General features: G+C 38.5%; 1 protein-coding gene across 7 annotated transcripts in view; it reads left to right on the forward strand.

The window, feature by feature from the left end:
* LOC123514393 (piRNA biogenesis protein EXD1-like) overlaps window positions 1-13,705 on the forward strand; it is a 178,010-nt gene that overhangs the window by 135,798 nt on the left and 28,507 nt on the right. The window lies entirely within an intron of this gene.

Consider the following 13,705-nt stretch of genomic DNA (forward strand, 5'->3'; position numbering starts at 1 on the left):
AATACAGAGGAGACTCATTACTTGAATGTCTAAATACTCAAACTATTCAATACTTGAATGCAAAAGTTCTATTTAACACTCAAAAAATACCTGATAGTCTAACATCCACACACATGGTTGTAAACAAAGGCTCCCTGGCCTCTCGCTCTCCTCCCTCCACCAGTTGTGACTTGTGCTGCCGTGGTAATCAGGATAACATTCTCCTGTATTCTATCTATAGTTTTTAATTCTTAAACTTACATTAACACCAAAGGCTTATTAGTGATAAAAATATCTGGTAATCAAACGGCCGCACATTTGGTCATATACAAAGCTCTGTCATCTCCTTTCTCGCAGCCACCACCATTGTGATACCGTATTACTGGTAATACTGGTATTACCGTAATACCGGTATACTAGATGCCGGTGTGCATCCCTAGTCCTGCTGCAGTGTTGAGAAAGCAACATTCTTCTGTGTTTTGTCGGTAGTTTTTCATTTAGAAACTTACGATGACACCAGAGAGGCTTATTAGTGATGAAAATAAGGAATTTGGTGAGAGTGCAAGTGTTAGTGAGCTACAGCACTCCATTAGTGGATTCACAGGAATCACACCTGGAGAAAAATTACAAAGGCATTTTCATGAATGGTGACTGGCCCTCCTGTGACCTTCCTCTTCCTCCCCACCCTTTCCCCCTCCTCTTCTAAGTTATTCAACACCAACCTTCACTTATGGTATGTACAAATCAAAATTGATAAAAAAGAAGGAAAAAAAATATATATACACCTAACCCTCCGTTATCGCGCGAAATTGGTGCCTAAAAAACCACACGATAGCAGAAAACGTGAAAATAGAAGTGAAGAATAAATAGGAAATAATAAATTGGTGCCTCAACCCAAATATTTTCCTGAAAAATATTCCTGATACCCTAAATTTACTATGATTAAAACTGTTGTAGCTTATTAACATTTGACAATTTTGAATGACTGGCATGGTTGATAATATATGGTAATATATTATTAATCATCCTGATGATCATCATCTTTCTCCCCCCACCTCTTCCTCCTCCTCCTCCCGCCATCTAAACATTTGTCTGTGTGTGGTTGGGATATGGGTATTATACTAGAACTCATCCGTAGCTACCCACAAGGTGTGGCTCCTCTTGGGTGCGACGTTGCCACTGCTATACCAGTACCTTCTTCAAAGAAAACGGAGTGATGATCATTCTCTACTTCATTAAAAGAAGTCAGAAGAGACCCAAATACCTATGCAGCTATATAGTACATTAAATGCAATAAAGATTCTGGTTATATACATGAAAATGAGACAAGTAATTTACATGTTTGTCAAATAAGTGCACATACGAGTAGAAACACAGTAATATATTGAGTGGTTCCTTGCATGAGTTAAAGGTAAGAGTGTTGCCCGATTTGCTTTCTCTTGCAAGAAATATCTATTAAGGCGAATATGAATTCCTTGGTCTGGCTGCGCAAGACAGTGTATGACGGGGAAGCGTCAGGGGGTCCTTTCATGGTAGTGACCAGAGGAAAAGTGAAGCGACACGTGCGTGGTGACCTGACTCACCCCCCCAACCTCCCCGGGAAATTCCACCTGGGTCGTGAGTGGCAACGCCTGACCCGATATGACACATCACCGTCCATGTATATGAACTAGCTTAATTTATTTTTGTATATGACAATTATTTATATCATCTACCACTTAATTAAGGTTTCTGAATGTTCTGAGAACGTTTTTTGTTGATAATGCTATGACTACAGGACAGTGAGTAGTTTGTTTTTATTGGAGATTTGGCATAGTCTCACGGCAGACATGGCCAATGCCCTATGGGTAGGTACGGATGGGTTTTAGTATAGTACTACTACTTCTACTACTGCTACTACAACGGGTGCACGATAACGACTTTACAGATGCGCTAAAACTGAATTTTGCAGATTTTCATAAGTGTGCAATAACAGAAGGGCATGATAATGGAGGGTTAGGTGTATTTACCTAGTTGTATTTACCTAGTTGTAGTTTTATAGGGCCTGGGGTTTATGCTCGTGTGGCCGCATCTTCATATCTACACTTATCCAATCTTACTTTAAAAGTATGCACACTTGTTGCAGACACTACTTCTTCATTTAAACTGTTCCACGTCTCATTACATCTCTGCAGGAAACTATATTTCTTAATATCTCTCAGACATCTTTCTTTTCTCAGCTTTTTACTATGCGATCTTGTGCTTCGGATGTCATATTCTTCTCTCTCTCAGGATCAGTTTCTCATTATCCACTTGTTCCATTCTGTTGATCAATTTATAAAATTGTATCAGGTCTCCTCTCTCCCTTCTTTGTTCCAGGGTTGGTAGATCCATAGCCTTTAGTCTCTCTTCATATGTCATCCCTTCAAATTCTGGAACCATTCTTGTAGCTATTTTTTGTAGCCTCTCCAATTTCCTTATGTGTTTCTTTTTATGAGGGGTCCACACTACTCCTGCATATTCCAATCTGGGTCTTATTATAGTACTTATAAATTTCTTCATCAGTTCTTTGTCCATGTAGTGAAATGCTACTCCAATATTCCTTAACAAATGATGTGTTTCTCTAAAGATTCTATCAATATGGCTTACTGGTTGATTGTTTTCTTCCATCATCACTCCTAAGTCCTTTTCCTTTTTAACTTTCTCCAGTTCTACTCCATCAACCATCGTATAGATTCCCACAGGTCGTCTTTCACTCTTTCCCATTTCCATGACATGGCTTTTGTTCACATTGAATTCCATTTCCCACTTTTTACTCCATTCCCAGATCTTATTTAAGTCTTCTTGCAGTATTTCACAATCCTCTTTTTGCTTTATAACACTGCACAGTTTCGTATCATCTGCAAACATATTTATGTAGCTGTTCACTCCTTCTGGCATGTCGTTAATATAAATGAGGAAAAGTATTGGTGCCAATACTGACCCCTGTGGCACTCCGCTTTCTACTGCTCTCCATTTGGACTTCATATCTTTAACTACTGTCCTTATTTCTCTCCCCCTCAAATCATTTTCTATCCATCTCAATGTGCTTCATTTTAAGCCACCCTTCTCCTCTAACTTCCATAGTAATCTTGCATGTGGCACTTTGTCAAACGCCTTTTTTAAATCCAAATAAATACAGTCAACCCATCCTCTCTCTTGTACTCTATCAACTATTCTAGAATAGAAACTCAATAAATTAGTTACACAAGACCGTCTTTTTCTAAAACCAAATTGGCTATTTGATATTAATTTGTTGTCTTCAAGGAATTCGATCCATTGTTTCTTTATTATTCTTTCACACATCTTGCATATTACACTAGTTAGTGATACCGGTCTGTAATTTAAAGGTTCTTCCTTCCTTCCGCTCTTATATATGGGAACCACCTCAGCTCTTTTCCATTCTACTGGTACTGTTCCATTTTCTATTGAGCATTTTATGATGTATATAGGACTTGCTAGTTCTTCCCTACATTCTTTCAGTATTCTGCCTGAGACTTCATCTGGTCCCATTGCCTTCTCTTCATCCAGTTCCTTCATTAACTGTTTTATTTCAAGCTTGGTTACTTTAATCTCTTTCATATAGACTCTCTCTCTATTACCCTGTGGCCTTTCAAATTTGGATTCCTTAGTAAAGACCTCCTGAATTTTTATTTAATAGTTCTGCCATACTTTTGGGTCTTCCACCATCCCGTTCTCTCCTTTTAACCTTTCTATTGTTTCTTTTTGCCTAATTTTTCCGTTTATGATTCTATAGAACAATTTTGGTTGCTCCTTAAATTTTTCGACAATGTCCTTTTCAAAGTTCTTTTCCTCTTCCTTCCTCACCTTAACATATTCATTTCTCGCTGCCTTGAAGTTTTCCTTATTTGCTGGATTTCTGTTTCTCCTTCACCTTTTCCATGCTCCATCTCTTTTCTCCTTTGCCCTAGCACACCTTGCATTAAACCAATCTTTCTTTCCTTCCTCTTTAGGTCTATATTTCGGGACATATTCCCTGATTTGTATATTTCCAAAAATAAGTTATATTTCTCTTGCATTGTCTCTGAGTTTTCCATCTCCTCCCAGTCTATGTTTTTAAAATAGTTCTTTAGATTCTCAATATCAGCCTTTCTGTAATTTAATCGGTCTCCTTTGTATGAATCGTCTCTATCTTCCATTCCCTCTTCTATATCTATTTCTAATATTACATGGTCACTCTTTCTCAATGGGCACTTATATCTTATATCATCATTCATTTGTATACCCCTTGTAAAAACTAGGTCCAATCTCGCCGGCTCGTCATTTCCTCTGAATCTTGTGCATTCCTTTACTCTCTGGTCCATCATATTGTCTATCACTAGGTTCAAGAATCTTTCTCCCAGGCTTCTTCCCCATACCGCTTTCATAATTTTCCCAGTCCACTTCTTTACAGTTGAAATCTCCTACTAATATCACTTTTCTCTGTTCTTTAACGATTCTCGTTAGACTCCTTATTGAGTCATCTATCATGTCTTTATATTCTTGATTGGTTCATGAATTTGTTTTTGGTGGCACATATGTTACAATGATTGTTAACTCTTTTTTATTAATATGCATCTTAATATACACTACTTCTGCTTTTCCTTCCCCACATTCCACTTGGTTTATCACTATCTCCTTCCTTAACATAATCATGACTCCTCCTCCTCCTTTACCCCCTCTGTCTCTTCTCCATACATTATACCTATTATCCAAGACTATTTTGATTTCCTCATTTAGTTTTGTTTCAGCCAGGCATACAATATCTGGATTTTTCTCTTTATGTAAGTGTGTGTGTGTGTGTGTGTGTGTGTGTGTATTTACCTAATTGTATTTACCTAATTGTAACATACGGAAAAGAGCTATGCTCGTACTGTCCCGTCTCCATATCTACTAATGTCCAGCTTTTCTTAAAATCATGAATATTCCTTGCGTTGACCACTTCCACGTCTAAACTATTCCATGCTTCCACCCTTCTATGAGGGAAGCTATATTTTTCACATCTCTCCTATAAGTGGCCATTTTAGTTTTTCCCATGCCCTCTCGACACTCTTTCATTCCACATACACAGATCTTCCCTATCCATTTTTCCATGCCAATCATCACTCTGTATATTGCTATCAGGTCTCCCCTTTCTCTTCTGTTTTCCAGGGTCGGAAGTTGCATTCTGTTCAGTCTGTCTTCATAAGTCAAATCTCTTAAGTCAGGCACCATTTTGTTGCAGCCCTCTGTACTTTCTCTAGTTTCCTTATGTGTTTCTTTAAGTTCGAGCCCACTGTATTGTTGCATATTCAAGCCTTGGTCTTATCATTGCAGTAATTATTTTCTTCATCATTTCTTCATCTAAATATCGAACGCCACTCTTATGTTCCTCAATAAGTTCAATACTTCTCCAATTATTTTGTTTATATGTCTCTCTGGCGATAGGTCATTGGTAATTGTCACCCCAAGGTCTTTTTCTTCATGACTGGTTTTATGTCTTCATTTCCTATCTTGTACATACTCCTGATTCTTCTTTCACTCTTGCCAAACTCTAATTTCTTGCATTTTGTCGTGTTGAACTCCATTTGCCATGTACAGCTCCATTTCCATATTCTGTCCAAGTCTTCCTGGAGTAGTTCGCAATCTTTGTCACATCTCACTTTTCTTAACAATTTTGCATCGTCTGCAAATAGGCTCACATAACTGGACACCCCATCCACCATGTCATTTATGTAGACCGCAAACATTACTGGTGCCAACACTGATCCCTGTGGAACTCCACTCTCCACCAAGCCCCATTCTGATGGTCTGTCCTTAATTATTGTTCTCATTTCTCTTCCTACCAAAAGTCTTCCATCCATTTTAGTAAACTGCCATGCACTCCTCCTACCATTTCAAGTTTCCAGATCAGTCTCCGGTGTGGTACCTTATCAAAGGCCTTTTTTAAATCCAGATATATTCCATCAGCCCAACCATCTCTTTCCTGTATTACATCTATCACCCTCGAATAGTAACATATCAGGTTTGTCGTGCATGAACGCCCTTTTCTAAAACCAAATTGACACTCACAAAGTATGTCATTTTTCTCCAAGAAGTCTGTCCATCTATTCTTCACCACCCTCTCACACATCTTAGCTACCACACTTGTAAGTGACACTGGTCTATAGTTCAATGGGTCTCTCTTGTTACCTGATTTATAAATTGGGACAATGTTAGCTCTTTTCCAGTCTTGGGGCACTACACCTTCCCTTAATGAGGCATCAATTACTTCACAAACTTTTTCTGCCAGTTGCTCCTGCATTCTCTTAAAATCCATCCTGATACCCCATCAGGTCCCACAGCTTTTCTCACTTCTAGACTCCCCATCATATTCTTGATCTCCTCCACAGTTACTTGAAACTCCTTCATAATCCCTTTCTGTTCCATTACCAGTGGTTTGTCAAAAGCAGTCTCCTTTGTGAATACCTTCCGAAAGCATCCATTCATAGCCTCTGCCATTTCCTGGGATCCTCACTGCATACTCCATTTACTTCTAAACTTTCAATACTTTCTCTATTTTTGATGTTGTTGTTCACATGTCTGTAAAAAAGCCTTGGTTGGTCTTTACATTTATCAATTATATCCTTTTCTTGTTTCTTTCTTTCTTCTCTTCTAATCAACACATATTCATTTCTTGCTCTTTTGTAACTTTCCCACTGCTTAATCCGTCTTTTCCTTCTCCACCTCTTCCATGCATCCTCTTTTCTTGTTCTAGCCTTTTCACATCTATCGTTAAACCAGTCCTGCTTTCCAACTTCTCTATGTTGTCTTATTGGTACAAATTTTTCTCACCTTCTTTGTATATTTTTATAAATTCCTTCCACTTTTCATTTGCTCCTTAGCACTCTTGAATTTCATCCAATTTGTCTCTTGAAAGAATTTCCTTAGGTTTCCAAAATCTGTCTTGGCATAATTCCATCTTCCCACTTTATATTCTTCATTTCTTCTAGATTTCTCTTCATCTATCACCTTGAACTCCAAAACTGCATGATCACTCTTTGCTAAAGGGCACTCCACCCTCATCTCCTCAATGACCATTGGCTCTGTACTAAAGACCAAGTCCAGTCTTGACAATGCTCCCTCTCCTCCAAACCTAGTATCTTCTTTGACCCACTGAGTTAACACATTTTCCATTGCCAGTGTCAATAGTGTATTTCCCATGTTGTCTCTGATCCTCCATTGACCAGTCCTCCCAACACACCTCTTTACAATTAAAATCTCCCATCATTATAGTTCGTTCACAGCCACCCAACATTTCTTCCAGACATGTTCCTGTATCTCTTATCATTTCTTCATATTCCTGTACTGACCATGCATTTGTCTTAGGTGGTACGTACACCACTATGTAGTGCCTCTTTTTCCTTCATTAGTTTCTGCTCTGATCTTTAGCACTTCTGCCTTTCCCATACCTTCTTTCACTTGATCCACCTTTATATCTTTTTAACCAGCAACATCACTCCTCCTCCCATCTTACCTACTCTATTTCTTTTCCAAACATTATATTTCCCTTCTCCAACCATCATCAGGTCTTCTCCCTCTCTCAGTTTTGTTTCAGTAAGATCCACAATATCTGGGTTCTTATCCCTCAAGTAATCGTTGAGTTCTAAAATCCCCGATATCACTCCATTTATGTTGGAATACATTACATTCCGTGTGTGTGTGTGTATTCACCTAGTTGTATTCACCTAGTTGTAATTTTACAGGGCCTGGGTATCATACTCGTGTGGCCCCGTCTCCATATCTACACACATCCAACTTTCCTTTAAAACTATGCACACTCCTTGCTGACACCACCTCCTCACTCAAACCATTCCACACCTCCACACATCTTTGTGGGAAACTATTTTTTCACATCCTTCAAGCATATTCCCTTGGCTATCTTTTTACTATGCGATCTTGTAGTTCTACTGAAGTTTTTCTCTCTCAACATCATTTGCTCATTATCCACTTCATCCAGTCCATTCAACAGTTTATAAACCTGTATTAAATCTCCTCTTTCTCTTCTTTGTTCCATGGTAGGCAAATTCATTTCTTTTAATCTCTCCTCATAGGTCATTTCTGCCAATTCCGGAACCATTTTTGTTGCCATTCTCTGCAATCTCTCCAACTTCCTTATATGCTTCTTTTATAAGGGGACCAAACCACTCCAGCATATTCCAATCTTGGTCTAATTACCATACTAATTAATTTCTTCATCATATCTTTATCCATATAATGGAAGGCTAATCCAATATTTTTATCAAATTATACGTTTCTCCAAACATCTTATCAATATGAGCCTCAAACTGCCCATGGTCTTGTATTATCACTCCCAAATCCTTTTCCTTTTCCACCTTTTTCAACACTACTTCTTCACCCATCTTATATGACCCTCTTGGCCGTCTTCCACTCTTTCCCATCTCCATCACATGACTTTTGCTCAGATTAAATTCCATTTGCCACCTCTTGCTCCACTCCCAAATCTTATCCAGGTCTGCCTGTAAAATTTCACAATCTTCTTCACTCTTCACACACCTACACAACTTCGCATCATCCGCAAACAAATTAATATAACTGTTTACTCCTCTGGCATGTCATTTATATATACCAAGGAAAAGTATTGGTGCCAGCACTGAGCCTTGTGGGACTCCACTCTCCACCACCAACCAGTCCGACCTTGCATCCCTTATTACCGTTCTCATCTCCCTCCATCTCAAGTAGTTTTCCATCCACTTTAACACTTTTCCTTTCAGTCCTCCATAAATCTCTACTTTCCATAACAGTCTCTGTGAGGTACCTTGTCAAAAGCTTTCTTTAAATCCAAATATACACAGTCCATCCATCCCTCTCTCCTGTATTTTGTCAACCACTCTTGAATAAAAGCTCAGTAGATTTGTTACACATGACCTCCCTTTCCTGAAGCCAAATTGATGATCCGATAATAACTTATGATCCTCCAGGAACCGTATCCAATATTTCTTTATCACCCTCTCACAAATCTTACCGACCACACTTGTTAGAGACACAGGTCTATAGTTAAGAGGCTCTTCCTTACTGCCTCCCTTATAAATGGGCACCACTTCAGCTCTCTTCCACTCTACTGGTACTTCCCTGTTTCTAATGAGCACCTTATAATATCATATAATGGATCAATCAATTCTTCTCTACACTCCTTCAATAATTTTCCTGAACTTCATCTGGTCCCATCGCTTTATCATCTTTAAGTTCCTCCAACATTTTATATAACTCCTTTTCAGGTATCTTAATGTCCTCCATGTGCACATTTCCTTGTACATTCTGTGGCTTTACAAACATTGTTTCTTTAGTAAATACTTGCTGAAACCTATTATTTAGCAATTCCGCTATATTCTTAGGGTCATCTACTATCCCTTGCTCTCCTTTTAATCTTTCAATGGACTCTCTCTTTTAAGTTTACCATTTATGAACCTGTAAAACAATTTTGGATGTTCCTTACTCTTGTCTACAATATCTTTTTCAAATTTTCTTTCTTCCTCCTCCTTACCCTCACATACTCATTTCTTGCCACTCTATAATTCTCCTTATTTAGTATATTCCTGCTCCTTTTCCATCTTTTCCAAGCCACTTCTCTCTTTTCCTTAGCCTTAACACAAGTTGCATTAAACCAATCCTTTCTTCCTTCCTCTCTTGGTTTATACTTTGGTACAAATTTCATAACTCCTTCTTTATAATATTTCATAAAAATCTCATATTTCTTTTGCACTTCTCTGATTTGTAACATCTCCTCCCAATCTAATTTTCTGAAATAATTTTTCAAACTTTCTGTGTCCATCTTTCTATAATTCAATCTACCACTCCTGTATGTCTCGTCTTTCCTTCGCTGTGTTGTTGCTATCTGCATTTCCATAACCACATGATCACTCTTTCCCAAAGGACACTTGTATTGTATATCTCCACATAGGTACACTTCTCTTGTTAACACCAAATCCAGTCTAGCCGGTTCATCATCTCCTCTATATCTAGTATTTTCCTTCACCCTCTGTTCCATCATATTTTCCATCATTAGATTAAGAAATCTCTCTCCCATGCTTCTTCTCCAACACCACTTACTAGATTTTCCCAATCCACCTCCTTACAATTAAAATCTCCTACTAGTATCACCTTTCTTTTTCCAGATAATACACTTTCCAAACTCTGTAAAGTATCCTTGATCATATTGTCGTATTCCTTAATGTCCAAGAATTTGTTTTAGGAGGTACATAGGTCACCATGATTATTAATTCTTTTCCATCACTTTTTATCCTTATGCTTATCACTTCTGCATTGTTCTTCCCATACCAAACCTTATCCACATTTATTTCTTTCTTCGTCATAATCATAACTCCTCCACCTTTACTCTCCCTATCCTTTCTCCATATATTATATTTATTATCCAAATTTATCTTTGTTTTTTCATGCAATTTTGTCTCAGTCAAACACACGATATCAGGCTTCTCCACTATCATATAGTCTTGCAATTCCAATCTACTTGACAGTATTCCATCTATATTAGTATACATTACGGTCCATCCACTGCTCCCTCTAGGGGTTCCTCCGTATTCCTTCTTTCCACATACCACTTTCTGACTCTCTCTCCTATAACTCTCAAAAAAAACTTTTCTCTTTCCTCCTCAGACCACTCATCATTTTTCCTTCTCGCCTCTTCCACCAATTCCTTATATCTTCTCCTGTCTTCCTCATTTCTATTCTTTCTCACAAACACCTCTTTACAACCTTCTATCTCTTAACTTTGATGTTCTATATAGGACATCCTCCGCAGATTGTTGTGACTTCAGTACTACTTTAATCGGTCTGTTCACTCCCTCCTTATACGGACCCAGTCTATGGATCTCTTCCACTTCTTCTTGTAGGTCTTTTTTTTCATCATCATTTAGATTTTTGAACAGATCTCTTACCGTTTTCAATTCTTCCTTAATTCTCTTAGGCTTATATGTTATATTTTGTTCTTTCATCCCAAATATTAACACACTCTTCTTCTTTTCTGCTATTTCCCTTATCAATGTTTCCTTATTCTTCATTACATTAACCAGTTCCTTGGACCTTTCTTTTTTGTCTTCCTTCAACTGATCTTTAATTATTTCTTGTAATCCAACCATCTCTGCTTCCCTCAACTCAGTCCATTGTGTTTTCTTCAGTTCCCATTCCCTTTCAAGCCTTTCATTGTGCTCACAAATCATTTCCTTAAAGTCATCTTTCTCCTTTACTACTCTCTCCATTTTCTCCTCCAACCGTCTCTTGTATTTTTCAACCTCCACCTTCAAATGCACATTCTCATCCACCAATCGTTTTTCATTTTCCTCCAGTCTCTTAACTCTTTCCTTCAAAGCCTTGCGGAATTCTCTATCCTGCTCCTCCTCACTCCTCTGAACTTTTAATTCCTTCACTAACTCCTCAAATCTCTTCTCCAACATCACCAATCTACCTTGCAATATTGCCCCTGTTGAAGCTGGACTCATGTTTTGACTGGCCACTCTCGGTTTTGCTCCCTGGGCCTCATCAACATATTTTGAATTTGGTAATTTATTCCTTACTGGTCTATCCATTTTTCCTTACTTTTCCTGGGAACATGTGGTCACTGTCACCAGGCCTGGTAGTTACGTGTGTGGTTGGATACGTTGGCGGCTGCAATGGCTGTCCTTTGTGGGTTCCCGCTCTGTCGTTTGGAGTGTGGAGGTTCTCCCACCTCCGATCACTCCCATGTACACGTCACCAGGCTACGTTCACTCTGTACTCTCGTTCCCTCGCTCTGGTCACCCCTCAATAGCAATAACTATTATCACTCAAGCATATTGCTTAGCGTGTGGAGTGTTATTTAGATGCCGTTCATGCGCAGGAGGCACGTCCGTTCTCCACGGTGTGTGTGTGTGTGTGTGTGTGTGTGTGTGTGTGTGTGTGTGTGTGTGTGTGTGTGTGTGTGTGTGTGTGTGTGTGTGTGTGTGTGTGTGTGTGTGTATTTACCTAGTTGTATTTACCTAGTTGTAGTTTTACAGGGCCTGGGCTTTATGCTCGTGTGGTCCCGTCTCCATATCTACACTTATCCAATTTTTCTTTAAAACTATGTACACTCTTTGCTGATACCACTTCCTCACTCAAACTGTTCCAAGTCTCAACACATCTTTGCGGAAACTAAATTTTTTAACATCTCTCAGACATCATCCCTTCCTTAGTTTCTTACTATGCGATCTTGTGCTTCTAAAGTCATATTCTTCTCTCAGGATCAGTTTCTCATTATCCACTTCATCCATTCCGTTAATCAATTTATAAACTTGTATCAGATCCCTCTCTCTTCTCTGCTCCAAGGTTGGTAGATCCATTGCCTTTAGTCTCTCCTCATATGCCATCCCTTTAAATTCTGGAACCATTCTTGTAGCCATTTTTGTAGTCTCTAATTTTCTTATGTGTTTCTTTTATGGGAGTCCACACAACTCCTGCATATTCCAATCTAGGTCTTATTTTAGTACTTATCAATTTCTTCATCATTTCCTTGTCCATATAGTGAAATGCTACTCCAATATTCCTTAGCAAATTATACGCTCTCTGAAAATTCTATCAATATGGCTAACCGGTTGATTATTTTCTTCCATTGTCACTCCCAAGTCCTTTTCCTTTTTACTTTTTCTAGTTCTACTCCATCTCCCATCTTATAGATTCCCACTGGTCGTCTTTCACTTTTTCCCATTTCCATGACATGGCTTTTGTCCACATTGAATTCCATCTCCCATTTTTGCTCCATTTCCAGATCTTGTTTAAGTCTTCCTGTAGTATTTCACAATCCTCTTTTGTTTAATGACTCTGCACAGTTTCGCATCGTCCGCAAACAGATTTATGTAGCTGTTCACTCCTCTGGCATGTCATTTATATATACGAGAAAAGTATTGGTGCCAATACTGACCCTGTGGCACTCCGCTGTCTACTGTTCTCCACTTGGACTTCATATCTTTAACTATCGTCCTTATTTCTCTCCCCTTAAGTAATTCTTCATCCATCTCAATGTGCTTCCTTTTAAGCCACCCTTCTCCTCTAACTTCCATAGTAATCTTTCATGTGGCACTTTATCAAAAGCCTTTTTAGATCTAAATAAATACAGTCAACCCATCCTCTCTCTCTTGTACTTTATCAACTATTCTAGAGTAGAAACTCAATAAATTTGTCACACATGACCGACCTTTTCTAAAACCAAATTGGCTATTTGATAATATTTTGTTGTCTTCAAGAAACTCGATCCATTGCTTCTTTATTACTTTTTCACACATCTTGCATATTACACTAGTTAGTGATACCGCCTGTAATTTAAAGGTTCTTCCTTCCTTCCGCTCTTATATATGGGAACCACCTCAGCTCTTTTCCACTCCACTGGCACTGTTCCATTTTCTATTGAGCATTTTATGATGTTGTATATTGGACTTGCTAGTTCTTCCCTACATTCTTTCAGTATTCTGCCTGAGACTTCATCCGGTCCCATTGCCTTTTCCTCATCCAATTCCGTCATCAACTTTTTATTTCAAGCTTGGTTACTTTAATCTCTTTCATATAGACAGTCTCTATTACCCTGTGGTCTTTCAAATTTGGATTCCTTAGTAAAGACCTCATGAAATTTACTATTTAACAGTTCTGCCATACTTTTGGGTCTTCCACCATTCCGTTTTCTCCTTTTAACCTTTCTATTGTT

Source organism: Portunus trituberculatus, chromosome 37 (genome assembly GCF_017591435.1).
Source record: "Portunus trituberculatus isolate SZX2019 chromosome 37, ASM1759143v1, whole genome shotgun sequence".
In the NCBI taxonomy this organism is placed as follows: domain Eukaryota; kingdom Metazoa; phylum Arthropoda; class Malacostraca; order Decapoda; family Portunidae; genus Portunus; species Portunus trituberculatus.